The following is a 19,235-nucleotide window of genomic DNA, read 5'->3' as shown; positions in this document are numbered from 1 at the left end:
TGGAACCGCCTTTGCTAGGCCTTTTTGGCCTTTAGGTTTTGGGCTGCGTTCCTTTTGATGGGCCTTCCTTGCTTTGTTGTCCGAGGTCCGACCTCTAGGCGTGGGCCTTTAGGACGAGGTCGGACTTTTCATAGAATTGCCGAGTTGGAGGAGCCCGGTCAGGGTATGAACACCAACGTTAGTGACACTCACCTTTGTCACTAACGTTGTATCTAACTAGCATTGCCCATGTTAGTGGTCATGTTAAGACCACTAACGTGAAAGTTAACGTGGAGCTAAGATTGATGAGCCAACATTAGTGACACTCACCTTTGTCACTAACGTTGGAGATGGCATCCACTACCACGTTAGTGGCCACGTTAATTTAGTTAACGTAAGCACTAATGTGGAGAGTATGGGCGTTTGGAGCGTTAGTGACAAAGGTAAGTGTCACTAACGCTCTCGAAGATAGGCATGCCCACGTTAAGAGTCACGTTAGTTAAACTAACGTGAACTCTAACGTTGGGAAACAGGGGCATAAGGCAACGTTATTGGGAAAGGTAAGTCCCAATAACGCTTGTAAAGGTTGATAAGGCAACGTTAGTAGTCACGTTAGTGCTACTAACGTTGAAGTTAACGTGGACTATATGGGGTTGGAACGTTAGTGAAAAAGGTGAGTGCCACTAACGTTCTTGAACACACAATTTCACTTAACGTTAACATCATTAACGCCCGTGCCTAGCTCACACCTTTCTACAAGCTGAGCCCACTAAAGATTATAACTGCTTTAATTCAAGATCTCAGGCCCACATCCAAAACTTGAAGAACTCACTAGAAGATCAAGAGAAGTAGTATATATAGGAGTAGTTTTGAGTTATAGAGAAGCTTGGCATTTTAGAGAACTACCCCTGTATATTTACTCTTCTGCATTTTGAAGCATGTATTCTTTTCTGCCATTTTTCATTTCTAGAGCTTTAAACAACTAAACCCCTTTCATTGCGTTAGGGAGCTCTGTTGTAATTTGATGGATCAATTATAGTTTTCATTCTTCTTCTTCTTTCTTCTCTTTTGATTTACTAGAAAGATTTCGATCTTAATTCAATTGGTTAGTTATCTTGGAAAAGAAACTCTCCATAATTGGATCTCCTCTGAGCCTTGGAAAAGGGATGAGGAGATCATGCTAGAAATGCTTTCTCATGTTGGACCAAATTGGGGTCTGGGCGGATATAGTGACATGTAATCCTCCCAACACTTTGATTTGGAAATACATGTGGTATAATCAGTGACCACACTTCATCTTTTCCCATGAGCAATTAAATCAAGGAATTGGACAATTGTTCAAGCTTAGAGAGATTAGGTTGCCACGGAATTGGGACCTAATCACTTAAGATTGCCAAGGAGATCAATAGATGCTTTGATTGAGGAAGAGATGAAAATGAATTTGATCTGGAGAATACAACATCTCCTGAGCCCAATGAATTCCGCATTTCTAATCTTACCCCTTCTCTTTACTTTCTGCCATTTATTTCCATGCTCATTTCCCCAAATTCCCATATAAGATTCTGCACTTTATTTTTTGCTATTTACTTTCCCGCCATTTAATTTTCTACAACTCTCAAACTATACTCTGTTTAGCTCAACTAGCATACTCTTCCAACTAAAGTTGCTTGACCAATCAATCCCTGTGGGATTCGACCTCACTCTATTGTGAGTTTTTACTTGACGACAATTCGGTATACTTGCCGAAGGGAAATGTTGAGAGACAAGTTTTCATGCATCAAGTTTATGGCGCCGTTGCCGGGGATTGATTTTGTATCAACAATGATTAAGTTGGAAGTTCACTAGATTGAGCATTTTTCTTTTGTTTGTTTATTTTATTCAGTCATTTACCTTCAGTTTATTTAGTTTCTTCCTCATGCCCTATATCCTCTCTGTCTTTTTTCTTTCATTGTTATTTACAATTCTGCTCACTAACCCACTAATTGTTTGATAATTTGCACCACTCACACTAATAATCACTCTAACAAGAATAATCTCTTCATTTTATCTCTTGTTGTGTGCTTTGTTAGTTGTATGACAGGGAGAAGAGGGGGAACTTCAACTTCCTTCGATTCAGAACCTGAAAGGACCCTCCGGAGACTAAGGAGGGAAGCAAGAGGGAAAGGAGGTGTTGGTGCTGAGGAAGAGGAAGAGTACTTTGAAATAAACATGGACGAGAATTTGGAAAATAATCATGAAGGAGAAGCTCACAACCATGCCAGAGAAGGCCCTGCAAATCATGCTGGGCAAGAGAAGAGAGTTCTAGGCTCTTACATCAATCCAAATCTAGGAAATTGTGGAAGTAGCATCCAAAAACCCACCATACATGCCAACAACTTTGAATTAAAACCCCAGCTCATCACCCTTGTTCAGAACAACTGCTCATTTTGAGGAGGTGCCCAAGAAGACCCCAATCAACATCTAACCACCTTCCTGAGAATATGTGACAATGTGAAGTCTAATGGAGTCCACCCGGATGTCTATAGGCTGCTTTTGTTCCCTTTTTCACTCAAGGACAAAGCATCCAAGTGGCTGGAGTCCTTTCTGAAGGAGAGCTTAACGAATTGGGAAGATACGGTGAACAAATTTTTTGCAAGATTCTACCCTCCTCAAAGAATTAATAGGCTGAGAGTTGAGGTGCAGACTTTCAGGCGACAAGATGGTGAAACTCTCTATGAAGCATGGAAGAGGTTCAAGGACTTAACAAGAAGATGTCCACCGGACATGTTCAATGAATGGGTTCAACTTCACATTTTCTATGAAGGTCTCTCTTATGAGTCAAAGAAGGCTGTAGACCATTCCTCAGGGGGCTCTCTAAACAAGAAGAAAACCATTGAAGAAGCCATAGAAGTCATTGAGACGGTAGCTGAGAATGACTACTTCTATGCTTCTGAAAGAAGCAACATTAGAGGAGTAATGGAGCTGAACCACATGGCTGCATTGCTAGCTCAAACTAAGATGATCACCAAGCAGCTAGCAGATCTTACCAAGAAGGTGGAGGAAAACCAAGTTGCATATAGGAGAAGAAGGAGTGAATATAGGAGAAGAAGGTGACTGGAAACAAGCCAATTATGTTGGAAACTCACCTAGACAAATCCATGATCCGTACTCCAAAACTTACAACTCTGGATGGAGAAATCACCCTAACTTTGGGTGGGGGAATCAACAAGACCAATGCCAAGACCAGAGACGCCACAACCACAATCCCAACAACAATACAACCCACCAATATACCTCACAGAGATCCTATCAACACCCACCTAACCACCCTTCTCAACCACCTAATCCCACCCCACCATCACTAACCGAGGATATACTTTCCAAGATTGAGACTCTACTTGAAGACATATGTAGAGAAGTCCAAGACAATAAGGTGTTTAAGGATGAAGTGCGAGCCAATAACAAAAACCAAGGGGAAACCATCAAAAGACTGGAGTCCCAAGTAGGGTATCTATCTCAACAAATTCCCAAACCCACTGATGGATTTCCCAGCAACACGGAGAAGAATCCAAGAGAAGAAACAAGGAAAGTGAGATGGGAAGAATGCAAGATGATCACCACAAGTGATGAGAGGAGTATGGAGGAAGTAGAACACCTCCAAGATAGTCCAAAGGAAAATTATGAAGAAAGAAACCATACACCCTAACCCACACTCAGGGAAGAGTTAAAGTAAAGGGAGATCCTGAACCCATATGCACCCTTCCCCCAAAGGCTTAAGGGTGGTGTAGCAGGGAGAATGTATTCAAGGTTCCTCGACATGTTTGCATCTCTTGATGTAAATATACCATTCATTAAGGCCCTCCAGTAAATGCCCTCCTACATCACGTATATAAAGGAGTTACTGGCCAAAAAGGGTTCATTGAAGGGTGGACAAACAATAAAGATGAACAGGAAGTGCAGTGCTATTATCCAAACAGGGCCACCTACAAAGAAGAAAGATCCAAGGAGTTTCCACATTCCCTGTACTATAGGAGAGACAATGTTTGATAAAGGGCTCTGTGACCTGGGAGCAAGCATCAACTTAATGCCTCTGTCCCTCATGAAAAAGCTTCATAATCATCAAACTGGCTGACAAAACTCAAAAACAGGCAATAGGAATGGCTGAGAATGTATTAGTGAAGGTTGGGAGCTACTACCTCCCTATAGACTTTGTTATCCTGGAAATGGAAGAGAACCCCATTCACCCCATCATTCTAGGAAGGCCTTTCTTAGCCACAGCCAGGGCGCTTATAGATGTGGAGCGAGGAGAGCTAGTATTGAGAATACATGATGAGCAGCTCACCTTCAATGTTTTTAAACCCTCACAAGAAGCAGATCATGATAACAAAAAGTCAGAGGAAGAGCACAAGAAAGAGCCGATGGAAGAGACAAGCATGGGAACATGATGCGCATAAACTTGATATGCTACGATTTTAGGAAATTGCACGATCGGCAAAATTCCTTCCGGCAAGTGCACCGGTTATCGTCAAGTAAAAACTCACAATAGACTGAGGTCGAATCCCACAAGGATTGGTTGAGTGAGCAATTCGGATTAGAAGTATGTTCTAGTTGAGCGGAATCAAGATTTAGATGAGAATTGCGGAATGTAAAATTGCATGAATTAAAGAGAGAGAAGCTAAATTGCTAAAATTAAAAGGGATGGGGGTGATTGCATGAATTTAATTGCAGAATGTAAATAGAAAAGGATAGATCAGAGATGGGGAGTTCATTGGGGTCAGGAGATATTGAAATCTCTGAATCAAAACATTTTCATCTCTTCCTCAACCAATGCATTCATTGAATCTTGCTTGGCAATCTTATATGATTGGATCCCAATTCCTTGGCTCACCAATTCTCTCTAAAAACAAACAAATTCCCAATCCCTTGGTTTAAATGTTCATAAGAAGAGATGATGCTCGATCACTAATTATACCACACAGTTTCATAGACCACAATTTGGTAGGATTACATGTCACAATATCCATCCAAACCCCAATCCAATTCACTGTGAGAAAGCTTCTCTAGCATGAATCCATCATTCCTTTCCCAAGGTTCCGAAGGATTCCAATTATGGGTAGTTTCTTTCCCAAGACAACTACCCAATGGAATTAGATCGAGAAGCTTTCTAACAAAATTCAAGAGAAAAGATTGAAGAATAATATAAAACTATTATTGATTCATTGAATTACAATAGAGCTCCCTAACCCAACGAAAGGGGTTTAGTGATTCATAGCTCAGAATTCAATTAAAAAAAAAATGAAAAGTGATTTCCAAAACTCAAGGTAAAAGTCCCCCTCAGGGGCTGGATTCCCCTTCCATCCCGTTTCTTTCAAATGCAGAAACTAAGGCCTTTAAATAGGCTCCCTAACTTACAAAATGAAAATGAAATTAAAAGCAAATTACAATCAAATGAAAATAAACTATTCTAGATGATTCTTGTGGCCTTGATTTGGTGTTGTTGATGGGCCTTGCTTGCTTGAAGGGTAGAGTGACATAATTGATCCAAAAAGGATAATGATCCATTAAACTACACTCAAACGTTGCACCCCCCTTTCTTGAGTCGTCACTTTGTTCTCTTGTCAACCTTGCCAATTTGATGCCAAATATAGACTATTATACCTCGTTGGAAAGCTATGGAGGTCAGCTTTTTAACGCAACTGGAAGCACCTCAATTGGATCTCTATAGCTCAAGTTATGCTTGATTGAAGGTGACAAGGTTGCTGGTTGGTTTGACAGCGTTTAAGCCAACGTTTAAGTCACTTAAACGTGCTCGAAAATGCCAATTTTGGGAGCTCAGTTGCATTGTCCACCCCATACTTCTATACATCGTTGGAAAGCTCTGGATGTCTACTTTCCAATGCAACTGGAAGCGCATCATTTGGAGTTCTACAACTCGAGTTATACTCCATGGAAGGTGAAGAGATCAGCTGGCCTGATTGCATGTTGGTACTATGCTCTTCTATGCACATTACGGGGCTGTTTTCTCCCTCAATTTTTAGTATCCACCATGCATGCCATATATGCTTGGAAAGCTCTAGATGTCTTCTTTCCAATGCATTTTGAATCCCCTCATTTGGAGTTTTGTAGCTTAAGTTATTTATGCTTGAAGAAGGCATGGTCAAGCTGTTCCATATAACACGTTTAAGCTCCAGTTTAAGCTTAAACTGGAGCTTAAACGCTGGCACTCCCTGGAGGCACAAGCTCGAGCACGTTTAAGCTCCAGTTTAAGCTTAAACTGGAGCTTAAACGTTGGAAGCATCCTGGAGCAATTTCCTTCCTGGCATTTAAGTTCCAGTTTAAGCTTAAACTGGAACTTAAACGCCACAAATGATATCCAGGCTTCCTTCATTGATTTTTGTTGCTTCTTTGCCTAGCCTCTTCTTCCCTGAAATCATCCAAACAACTGCATCAAAGTCTTGCTAAAATTCATGAGAATTCTTCCATTCATAGCATTCAAGGAATATAACTAAAAACTCATGGAATTTGCATCAAAATCTTCATGTTTGAATGATTTAAGACAAACATGACTATTTGGCCCAAATGATTACTTAAGGCTCAAGAAAATGCATAAAACAACTAAAAATAAAAGAAAAAGGCTAGTGAAACTAGCCTAAGATGCCTTGGCATCACAACACCAAACTTAATCCTTGCTTGTCCCCAAGCAAGTTCTGAATTATTGAGAAGAAAGAATGAAACAGAAAGTAAATTCATTAGCCATATCAGTAAGTAATTGTCATTGATTAATGGGGTGTTCATGCAGAAAGTTGTTGCAGCATCACTTTATTGTTTCTTAGGTAAGAATGTCACTTTTTTTTTTGTTTCCACTAAAACACTGCTATGGCCTCTTGTTATTCACATATCCTTGGCAAGTTTCTTTTCTTTGTTTTTCTTTTTCTTTGAGCTTATTTGCTCCTTGTTGCTCAGTGTCATGTGTTGCACAAGCTTTTGACATTTTTCTTTCCTTATCAGTGCTCACACATATCCACCACAGGCACTTTAGTTTACATTTCTTCACAAGATATTGGTGCCCAGCACCTCTTTGTGTAACTAAATGTTTTGTAGCTAGGTTGCTCTTGATAATGGACTTTTGGTTGATAATCCCGGGTTAGTTAACCCAAGTTACCAAGTGTTGAAACACTCCACAGAACCTATTCATCCAAGCAGATCCTAGTACATAAACACCACAGGCATATGTCTCAGAAGTTCAAACCATTGGTGCCTAGCTTTATTTTCTTAATTCTTTTGCTTTTTGGTTACCTTTCTCATTGGCTTTTTTTTTTTCTTTCCTTTGGCCAAGGACATTTATTTACCAAGATCCATAGACAGCATCCTAATTTCCACTAAAAGTGACAATTCTAACTTTATTTCTTAGTGAGCTGACTATTCAATCAAACATGCATACCACCACTTAATCTTATTTGATTTCTTACCCAATGGAATTGAGTTACTTTTGTTCAAACATTTCTTTTATTTTATTTTATTTTTTTTTTTGAACAGAACAAACAGGGCAAGCATACATTTAAGCAAGTGAAGTTTATCCAGACACTTAGACTCTCACTTATTTGGAAATTAAACAAACAGACAAACAAAAACTGCAATGACTCAAACTTAAAGCAGGGGTGCATGCAAACTTCCAATATTAGCAATTCAAAGTACAAGCAATTAAGTGACAATACAACCTTTTAGCATCTTCTTTGTTGTTCATCATCCTTCCTAGCCTTGGTGTTCTCTTTGATGATGATGTATATTCCTTCCATGAGATTGATTGTCTTCCTGCAAAGCTATTAGAAGTTGCTTGTTCCCCAAGCACTTTGAGAATTGGTTAGCATGCATGTATGTTTGTAGGCCTCTGAACTTAGATTGGTGTGTGAACACCAAACTTAGTTCCTTGACATATGCAGCAATTTGGATCATATGCAGAAAACCTCATGTGCTTTTATTAAGAAAATAACTATGAACTAGAAAAAGAAACTATGAACTAGAAATTAAACTATTGTTTAAGTAGTTTCCCTGATTGGTTGGAGCTAGTGACTAGTCATGCTGAGGTAGAAATGTGCTTTTAATGAAGTTTTTGGTGGAACACCAAACTTAGAATCTCACATTCACCCTTGAATTGTTTTGGTGTGCAACACCAAACTTAGCTCCTTGCAATACAGATAAATCTACTTAACTCTTTTATTGAAATAACTAGAAAAGAAAAACTACCTTTGGTTAGGTTGCCTCCCAACAAACGCTCGTTTACTGTCATTAGCTTGACATGCTGTTCCTGACTTTCTTCCTCTTCCTCCAGTTTGTTAAGAGGAATGACTTCAAGTGGATAAAGGAGCTAGTTGGTGCCCCTTGTTGTGAATGCCTCTTTCCAGCAAGCTTTCCCTTGTGATTGGCTTGAGTGAACTTGCTTGTTGGCTCAGGAGTTGGATTGTTCTTCGACCTTCTCTTCTTCATGGATATAGTCCTTTGTTTCTCGGTCACAATCCTCATTGTGGTGCTTGTTTCTACTGCCTTCACATCCTTGATCTCAGAACTTGGTTGTTGTTGGACAGTTGGAGTATCCTGTTCATCAAAAGCTTCCTGAATTTGTGGTTCAATGAACCCTTCCTCTTTGCAACTCTCTGTTTCATTGGAGTGTGATCTCCCTTGATTGACTTTCTCCCTTTCTTGTTCTTCTGATTCCTCCCTTGGGTTTGCCATGGTATCACTAGAAGAATTGTGGGTAGGGATTTGCTTTGATAGATATCCAATTTGTGCTTCTAGCTTTTGAATGGCAGCACCTTGATTTTGCAAGTTGGATATCACTTCTTCCTTAAAGCTCTTCAAATCGGCCACATCTCTGCCCATAGTTGCAAGCATTCCTTCCATCCTGGTTAACTGATCATGAAGTGATTGGTTCGGATTGGGTTGATGAGGTTGATTATCTTGGCTGTGATATGGTGGCTGGGAGTATGTGTTTTGTGTGGGCTGATAGGGTCTTTGGTTGGAGTTTTGGTAGTGGTATGACTCTTGTGTGTAGTGGAATGAGTCTTGTGGATAGTGAAATGAATTGTATGAATTTGAGAATGAATTTTGTGCTGAGAAATGCTCAAGTGATGAAGAATTTGGATATGTAAAACTAGGAGGTGAGGTTGGATAATTAAGAGGTGATGGCTCTTGATGAATGGGGTGTGAATAAGTGAAATCTCTTTGGTTTTGATCTTCCCAGCCACAACTTGAGTAGTGATCAAATTCACCAAAACATGGACCATTTTGTGGCTCTGGAAAGTACCCCGTTTCCTGTTCCTGATACTCCCACCCACCATGAGCATAATAACATGAATCATTCTGTGGTGGTGGAGAGTTTCTCATGAATTTTGATTGACCAAAAGATGATGGATACTCCTTTCTTTTTTGCAATGTGCTCAGTCTCAAACAATACTCATCCAAAGATAGTGGAAATTCCATAGTGAGGCAATATCACAAACAACTAGTGGTTAGTATGCTAACAAGTGAATAAGCAAAGAAAACAAATTAAAATTTGTAGAAATTAGCAGTAATAAACTGAAACAAAAACTATTAACAAAAGAAAAGAAAAATTGCTCAATCTAGTTAACTTCCAATTGGAGAATTGTCAATCGAAAACCAATCCCCGGCAACGGCGCCATAAACTTGATGCGCATAAACTTGATATGCTACGATTTTAGGAAATTGCACGATCGGCAAAATTCCTTCCGGCAAGTGCACCAGTTATCGTCAAGTAAAAACTCACAATAGAGTGAGGTCGAATCCCACAAGGATTGGTTGAGTGAGCAATTCGGATTAGAAGTATGTTCTAGTTGAGCGGAATCAAGATTTAGATGAGAATTGCAGAATGTAAAATTGCATGAATTAAAGAGAGAGAAGCTAAATTGCTGAAATTAAAAGGGATGGGGGTGATTGCATGAATTTAATTGCAGAATGTAAATAGAAAAGGATAGATCAGAGATGGGGAGTTCATTGGGGTCAGGAGATATTGAAATCTCCGAATCAAAACATTTTCATCTCTTCCTCAACCAATGCATTCATTGAATCTTGCTTGGCAATCTTATATGATTGGATCCCAATTCCTTGGCTCACCAATTCTCTCTAAAAACAAACAAATTCCCAATCCCTTGGTTTAAATGTTCATAAGAAGAGATGATACTCGATCACTGATTATACCACACAGTTTCATGGACCACAATTTGGTAGGATTACATGTCACAATATCCATCCAAACTCCAATCCAATTCACTGTGAGAAAGCTTCTCTAGCATGAATCCATCATTCCTTTCCCAAGGTTCCGAAGGATTCCAATTATGGGTAGTTTCTTTCCCAAGACAACTACCCAATGGAATTAGATCGAGAAGCTTTCTAACAAAATTCAAGAGAAAAGATTGAAGAAGAAGATAAAACTATTATTGATTCATTGAATTACAATAGAGCTCCCTAACCCAATGAAAGGGGTTTAGTGATTCATAGCTCAGAATTCAATTAAAAAAAAAATGAAAAGTGATTTCCAAAACTCAAGGTAAAAGTCCCCCTCAGGGGCTGGATTCCCCTTCCATCCCGTTTCTTTCAAATGCAGAAACTAAGGCCTTTAGATAGGCTCCCTAAATTACAAAATGAAAATGAAATTAAAAGCAAATTACAATCAAATGAAAATAAACTATTCTAGATGATTCTTGTGGCCTTGATTTGGTGTTGTTGATGGGCCTTGCTTGCTTGAAGGGTAGTGGTGGACGAAATTGTATCTCTTTATGGAATATGATAATAGAGCCTGGTCCAAAATCAACTTCACAACTCCGTTCAACTAACCAGCAAGTGCACTGGGTCATCCAAATAATACCTTACGTGAGTAAGGGTCGATCCCACGGAGATTATTGGTTTGAAGCAATCAATGTTATTTTATTAATCTTAGTCAGGAGACTAATAAAGTTATTTGGATTTATTTGTAAGAAGCCAAAGTATTTAAAATTATAAGTTAAAATAATAGGGAATAATAGCGTTACTTGTTGTGTAGTAGTGAGAAATATGTTGGAGTTTTGGAGATGCTTTGTCCTCTGAATTTCAACTCTTCCTTGAAATCCTTTCTCCACACGCAAAACCCATTCTATAGCAAGCTCTATGTAGGGTGTCACCGTTGTCAATGGCTACCTCCCATCCTCTCAGTGAAAACGTTCCTATGCTCTGTCACAGCACGGCTAATCATCTGTCGGTTCTCAATCAGGTTGGAATAGAATCCATTGATTCTTTTGCGTCTGTCACTAACGCCCAGCCCTCAGGAGTTTGAAGCACGTCACAGTCATTCAATCCCGGAATCCTACTCGGAATACCACAGACAAGGTTTAGACCTTCCGGATTCTCATGAATGCCGCCATCCATCTGGCTTATACCACGAAGATTCTGATTAGGAATCTAAGAGATACTCATTCAGTCTAATGTAGAACGGAGGTGGTTGTCAGGCACACGTTCATGGATTGAGGAAGGTGATGAGTGTCACGGATCATCACCTTCTTCACAATTAAGCGCGAATGAACATCTTAGATACGAGTAAGCGTGTTTGAATGGAAAATAAAGGAATTGTATTAATTCATCGAGACGATGCAGAGCTCCTCACCCCCAACAATGGAGTTTAGAGACTCATGCCGTCAAAAGTATGTAATTCAGATTTGTAAAATGTCATGAGGTACAAGAAATGTCTGTAAAAGTTGTTTAAATAGTAAACTAGTAACCTAGGTTTACAGAAAATGAATAAACTAAGATAATTGGTGCAGAAATCCACTTCTGGGGCCCACTTGGTGTGTGCTGGGGCTGAGATTAAAGCTATCCACGAGTAGAGGCCTTTCTTGGCGTTAAACTCCAGGTTATGACGTGTTTTGGGCGTTCAACTCCGGATCATGACGTTTTTCTGGCGTTTAACTCCAGACAGCAGCATGAACTTGGCGTTCAACGCCAAGTTACGTCGTCTATCCTTGCGCAAAGTATGGACTATTATATATTGCTGGAAAGCCCTGGATGTCTACTTTCCAACGCCGTTGAGAGCGCGCCAATTGGACTCCTGTAGCTCCAGAAAATCCATTTCGAGTGCAGGGAGGTCAGGATCCAACAGCATCAGCAGTCCTTTTTCAGCCTAAGTCAGATTTTTGCTCAGCTCCCTCAATTTCAGCCAGAAAATACCTGAAATTACAGAAAAATACACACACTCATAGTAAAGTCCAGAAATATGATTTTTGCTTAAAAACTAATAGAATTCTATTAAAAACTAATTAAAACATACTAAAATCTACATGAAATTACCCCCAAAAAGCGTATAAAATATCCGCTCATCAGGTAGAGTGACATAATTGATCCAAAAAGGATAATGATCCATTAAACTACACTCAAACGTTGCACCCCCCTTTCTTGAGTCGTCACTTTGTTCTCTTGTCAACCTTGCCAATTTGATGCCAAATATAGACTATTATACCTCGTTGGAAAGCTATGGATGTCAGCTTTCTAACGCAACTAGAAGCACCTCAATTGGATCTCTATAGCTCAAGTTATGCTTGATTGAAGGTGACAAGGTTGCTGGTTGGTTTGACAGCGTTTAAGCCAACGTTTAAGTCACTTAAACGTGCTCAAAAATGCCAATTTTGGGAGCTCAGTTGCATTGTCCACCCCATACTTCTATACATCGTTGGAAAGCTCTAGATGTCTACTTTCCAATGCAACTGGAAGCGCATCATTTGGAGTTCTACAACTCGAGTTATACTCCATGGAAGGTGAAGAGGTCAGCTGGCCTGATTGCATGTTGGTACTATGCTCTTATATGCACATTACGAGGCTGTTTTCTCCCTCAATTTTTAGTATCCACCATGCATGCCATATATGCTTGGAAAGCTCTATATGTCTTCTTTCCAATGCATTTTGAATCACCTCATTTGGAGTTTTGTAGCTTAAGTTATTTATGTTTGAAGAAGGCATGGTCAATCTGTTCCATATAACACGTTTAAGCTCCAGTTTAAGCTTAAACTGGAGCTTAAATGCTGGCACTCCCTGGAGGCACAAGCTCGAGCACGTTTAAGCTCCAGTTTAAGCTTAAACTGGAGCTTAAACGTTGGAAGCATCCTGGAGCAATTCCCTTCCTGGCATTTAAGTTCCAGTTTAAGCTTAAACTGGAACTTAAACGCCACAAATGATATCCAGGCTTCCTTCATTGATTTTTGTTGCTTCTTTGCCTAGCCTCTTCTTCCCTGAAATCATCCAAACAACTGCATCAAAGTCTTGCTAAAATTCATGAGAATTCTTCCATTCATAGCATTCAAGGAATATAACTAAAAACTCATGGAATTTGCATCAAAATCTTCATGTTTGAATGATTTAAGACAAACATGACTATTTGGCCCAAATGATTACTTAAGGCTCAAGAAAATGCATAAAACAACTAAAAATAAAAGAAAAAGGCTAGTGAAACTAGCCTAAGATGCCTTGGCATCAGAACACAAGTACCACACTTGAAAATCTCCATTGGTGACAACCAATGTGATCAAAAGGAGCAACACCCAAGTGTAATCCAAGAGGAACCAGACTCACCAGAGTCATATGAGACAAGCAATAAAACTTTCCTCAAAGAGAAAACCACAAGCAGCAAAGTGACATCAAGGGACACAAGAAAAAAAGTCCCAAGGGGATGGAAAAACAAGAAGATTCCTACAGAAGATTTCTCTCCAGGGGATGAAGTGGTCTCTACATACTTTCCATCTATACTACCTCATCTCCCCACTATTCCATCTCAGCTGCCACCAGTGTACCCATCAACAAAATTTTATCCTTAGAACATGTGGAACTTCTTAACAAAGCCAATGGAAACAGATTCACTGCAAGGGGGGAAGATTTGAAGCACTACCAACCACCCTGACAAGAACCAAACATCAAGCTAATGACGCTAAAGAAGCGCTTCATGGCAGGCAACCCATGCTCTATACCCTCTCTTTTTAATCTCTAATAGTAGTAATAAAGCAAATTTCATGGATTCTAAATCAACTTCGACAAACAATAAAAGAATTCCTACATGCAGCATATAGTACATAATAAGTTTGGTGTTCAGGGTACACCAAGAGGGCTTGAACACACTTTATGATGTGAGATTATTTCCGAATCTTGTTGCACCATATGATCACAAACAAGTTTGGTGTACCAACATTGCATGCATGGAAAATTTAGTGGTTGATTGATTTACATTCATGAAAAAATTTAGTTATGTTAAAAACAAAAGAAAAATATTTTTTTGTAGCTAGTTCACACCTTAATTCTTCCCACCAAAATTTCAACTAACCGTTTTGCATTCCTTTTTGTCTTGTATAGGAAATCAAAAAGGATATTGATGGCACTTGATAGGACAATCAAAGAAGGGAGATTTGGTCACTATGCCAAGGAACCTATACACTTGTCTCCAAGGGGAGTATCTTGGAAAGTGTTGCCATGCAACATTGGGAGTTGGATAGCCTTGGAGACCAAACCAAGAACCTCATAAAAGAGGTGATCCTTGTGCTCATCCAAGGTCAATCCCCAACCGTCCATCACAAAACAACACTAGCAATCCACACCTTTCAAACACCCATCACTCTTCTATATAAATGATCCCCATTCTACAACTTCTCCGTACACACTTCTTATTCTCATTCATCTCCCTTCCTTCTCTCGAACACACACATTTCATCCCACCAAAAGCTCCATACACACCCTCCTAGCCACGTCTTGTGAGCCACAACCATATCAAACATCACTCATGGCATCGTCTAGCTCTAAAAGGCAAAAAGGGAAGGAACCTATAGAACAACCTCCATTTAATGAAAAGAAATTTAGAACCTTTTACCATGCACTACAATTTGGGTGGATGGCTGATAAAGAAGTCATATATGAGTTAGGCTTTCAAGTCACAAAAATTGAGTGCCCCGAAATCACAGAAAAGGTAGAAAAACATCGATGGGAGCTCCCCAGTGATCCGATTATATGGGTGAACGCAACTCTGGTAAGAGAATTTTATGCAAATGCGGTTAGACATGATAGGGCAGATGAATCCTATATAAGTTTCGTGAGATGGGTAATGGTGGATTTTAGTCCCATGAGCATCATGAGAGTGCTAAAGCTGTGAACCATACCCTTTGCAGAAGAGAGCTATCACTCAAGAATAGATAACAACCCCAACCATGACCAGATTATGAAAGACATCTGTGTGCAGGGACCGAATTTGGACAGAGACCCCCATGGGAAACCCAGGTTTATAAAAAGAGGAAACCTCCTTCTTGAGGCTAATGGGTGGTTCGAAATTGTAAGGAGATCTATCATCCCAGCCGAAAACAACTCAGAGGTAAACCTTAAGAGAGCAACAATGGTACAATGCATAATGAAGGGAGGAGAAATCAAGGTTCATGAACTCATAGCCCAAGGCATTCGGAAGATGGCTGAGAAGAGTGATTCTGGAGGAAGGTTAGGCTACCCCAGCACTATTCTTCATCTTTGCAACAAGGCTGGGGTGGTGTTTGAAGATGGAAATCTCGAATGGATCAAAGTTGGTCTTTCAATTACTTTTCGTTGGATGCATGCTGCTGCACCTCCTCTACCTCAACGAAGACTAAGAAAAAGGCCAGCCTATCGAGCTGAAGAAGGACAGCATCCACAGGAGCAAGTCCCAGCCACCTTAGACATGCACTAATTATAAGAGGCGATTGATACCTTGTCAAGGTAATGTATGGAAAATCAAGGGGCACAGAAGGAGCTTCAAATGAAAATAATGGACCGTCAAGAAGAGTCACTCTCTAGATGGGTGAATCAACAAGGGGAGTGGCAAAAACAAATGATGGAACAGCAATTGGAACAAGGGAGACAATGGAGTAAGTCCTTCCACAACCTGAACCAAAAGCAAGATCAACAACAAGAAGCCATCCAAAACCTAATCAACATCCAAGCACATCAAGGTGCACACATTCATGAGATGCATCGGAAACAAAGAGAACAAGCAGATCTCTTCGATGAATACAAAGCATTTTCGAAAGGAGTTTATATGAGTGAGACAGGATACCATGTGAACACCCAAGCCAGGCTCGGGTACTTAGTCAGACAACTACCTGTATTACATCCTGGGATCACAAGGTATGAAGATGTAAAGGACGAATTAGCAGGAGTGGAACGAGAAAGGGCCGAAAAGAGTCATGAATCAGTAAGGAAGGCACTGGAAGATTGGAAAATAGCAAGAATGAATCGGATGAGACGAAGCACAAGTGGACAAAATGGACATAATGAAGACAAGGAAGCAGAAAAACATAGGCATCCCCATGAGTAAAAGGTGGTGGAGTTCCTTCTTAGTCTATCTGTTTCAAACTTTGAATAAGGAAAATCATGTATAAAATAGAACATGCTTCCGTGGTAGCTTAGGAATTTTCAATTATGCTTTAAAATGTTGTTGCTTAGGTCCATGATCACTAGTCTAGGTCCCTAGTTTTCACCTTTATCTTTCTTAATTGTATGCTTGTCCTTTAAGTTAATCAAAAAGAAGATGTTATGAAAAGAACAAGAGTGGAGTTAATTTGTGAAGTAAATCCTGAATTATTATGGTAGGGTGATTAATTAGCTAGGTTGGTTCACCAACAAGGAAAGAAGGCAACTATATATCCTGGATCCTGTGCTTGAAACACATCCTATGAGACTAACTAAATAATAAGATCCCAATAAGAAAAGAGAAAGAGCAATAAAAGTTGGAAAGGAAGGAAAAATAATAAGGAACAATGCTAGGCACCAAGGGTTTGAAGATTGAGGCATGTGTCTGTGGTGTTCATGTACAAGGGATATGCTCGGATGAATAAGCTCTTAGGGGTGCCTTATCACTTGGTAACTTGGATTAACTAATCCGGGATTATCAGCTGAAAGTCCACTATCAAGAGTGACCCTTGCTACAGAACACTTAGTAAACCAAAGAGGTGCTGGACACCAAGGTCTCAAGAAAGAAAAATAACAAACCATATGCTTGTAGTGTGTATGTATGGGGGAAAGAGACTTGAGGGAGTAAGTCCTTAGGGGTGTCTTAACACCCAGCACCTTGAACCAACTGGTTCGGGAGTGTTGGCTGAAAGCTTATCATAAAGAGTCGCCCTCTTACAGAGCACTTAGCCTAAAATGGAATGCAATAAACCTTGAAAAAGAAGGAAGGATTGACTAAGAAGTCTCAAAGGATGCAATCAAGAGAGTGATCAAGGGCATGATAAAGGCCTGAAACCTTGTAAAGGAATGAACCTAAGTTGCTATGCATGAAACCCCATAAACTAGGAATTTTACTTTTATATCAATTATCTTGTTTCTTTCATTCATCCTTCCTATGTTTTAGTACTTGCTTAGGGACAAGCAAGGTTTAAGTTTGGTGTTTTGATGCCAGGGCATCTAGGCCAGTTTCACTGACCTTTTCTTTACTGTTTTAGGGTAGTTTCATGCATTTTCTTAGTGAATAAGGCATTATTTGGATGAAAATACACTTACACCTTGATTTAAGCAACTATTGTGAATTTTACATGATTTCATAAGGATTTTGCTAGGATTGAATGACAAATTGATGATGCATAATCTCATGACTTGGGCTAGAGCTTTGATGCACTTTATTTGCTTGATTTCAGGACAAAAGAAGCAAGAAAGAACCACGTTAGTAGTCACGTTAATCTAGTTAACGTGACCACTAATGTGGAATGGGAATGAGCTTGCAACGTTAATGAGAAAAGTGATCACCAATAATACCTGCGAAGCAATCATAAGCCCACGTTAATTGCCACGTTAACTAAGTTAACGTGGTAGTTAACGTGGAGATAAAGAGAGCTCCAGTGTTAGTGGTAAACGTGAACACCACTAACGCTCCAAAAATTGGCAATGAGCCACGTTAACAGTCACGTTAACTTAATTAACGTGAACTCTAACATGGAAGAGAGGAACAATGCTAACGTTAGTGACACTCACCTTTGTTACTAACGTTGGATCAAACTAGCATTGCCCACGTTAGTGGTCACGTTAAGACCACTGACGTGAAAGTTAACGTGGAGCTAAGATTGATGAGCCAACGTTAGTGACACTCACCTTTGTCACTAACGTTGGAGATGGCATTCACTACCACGTTAGTGGCCACGTTAACTTAGTTAACATAAGCTCTAACGTGGAGAGTAGGGGCATTTGGAGCATTAGTGACAAAGGTAAGTGTCACTAACGCTCTCGAAGATAGGCATGCCCACGTTAAGAGTCACGTTAGTTAAACTAACGTGAACTCTAACGTAGGGAAAGAGGGGCATAAGGCAACGTTATTGGGAAAGGTAAGTCCCAATAACGCTTGCGAAGGTTCATAAGGCAACGTTAGTAGTCACGTTAGTGCTACTAACGTTGAAGTTAACGTGGACTATATGGGGTTGGAACGTTAGTGAAAAAGGTGAGTGCCACTAACGTTCTCGAACCCACAATTTCACTTAACGTTAACATCATTAATGCCCGTGCCTAACTTACACCTTTCTGCAAGCTGAGCCCACTAAAGATTATAACTGCTTCAATTCAAGATCTCAGGCCCACATCCAAGACTTGAAGAACTCACTAGAAGATCAAGAGAAATAGTATATATAGGAGTAGTTTTGAACTATAGAGAAGGTTGGCATTTTGGAGAACTACCCCTGTATATTTACTCTTCTGCATTTTGAAGCATGTATTCTTTATTTCTAAAGCTATGAACAACTAAACCCCTTTCATTGGGTTAGAGAGCTCTGTTGTAATTTGATGGATCAATTATAGTTTTCATTCTTCTTCTTCTTTCTTCTCTTTTGATTTACTTGAAAGCTTTCGATCTTAATTCAATTGGTTAGTTGTCTTGGAAAAGAAACTCTCCATAATTGGATCTCCTCTGAGCCTTGGAAAAGGATGAGGAGATCATGCTAGAAATGCTTTCTCATGTTGGACCAAATTGGGGTCTGGGCGGATATAGTGACATGTAATCCTCCCAACACTTTGATTTGGAAATACATGTGGTATAATCAGTGACCACACTTCATCTCTTCCCATGAGCAATTAAATCAAGGAATTGGGCAATTGTTCAAGCTTAGAGAAATTGGGTTGCTAAGGAATTGGGACCCAATCACTTAAGATTGCCAAGGAGATCAATAGATGCTTTGATTGAGGAAGAGATGAAAATGAATTTGATCTGGAGAATACAACATCTCCTGAGCCCAATGAATTCCCCATTTCTAATC

This window comes from Arachis stenosperma, chromosome 6 (genome assembly GCF_014773155.1).
Source record: "Arachis stenosperma cultivar V10309 chromosome 6, arast.V10309.gnm1.PFL2, whole genome shotgun sequence".
Lineage (NCBI taxonomy): Eukaryota > Viridiplantae > Streptophyta > Magnoliopsida > Fabales > Fabaceae > Arachis > Arachis stenosperma.
The sequence above is the reverse complement of the archived record's forward strand: the minus strand, read 5'-3'. Positions refer to the sequence as shown.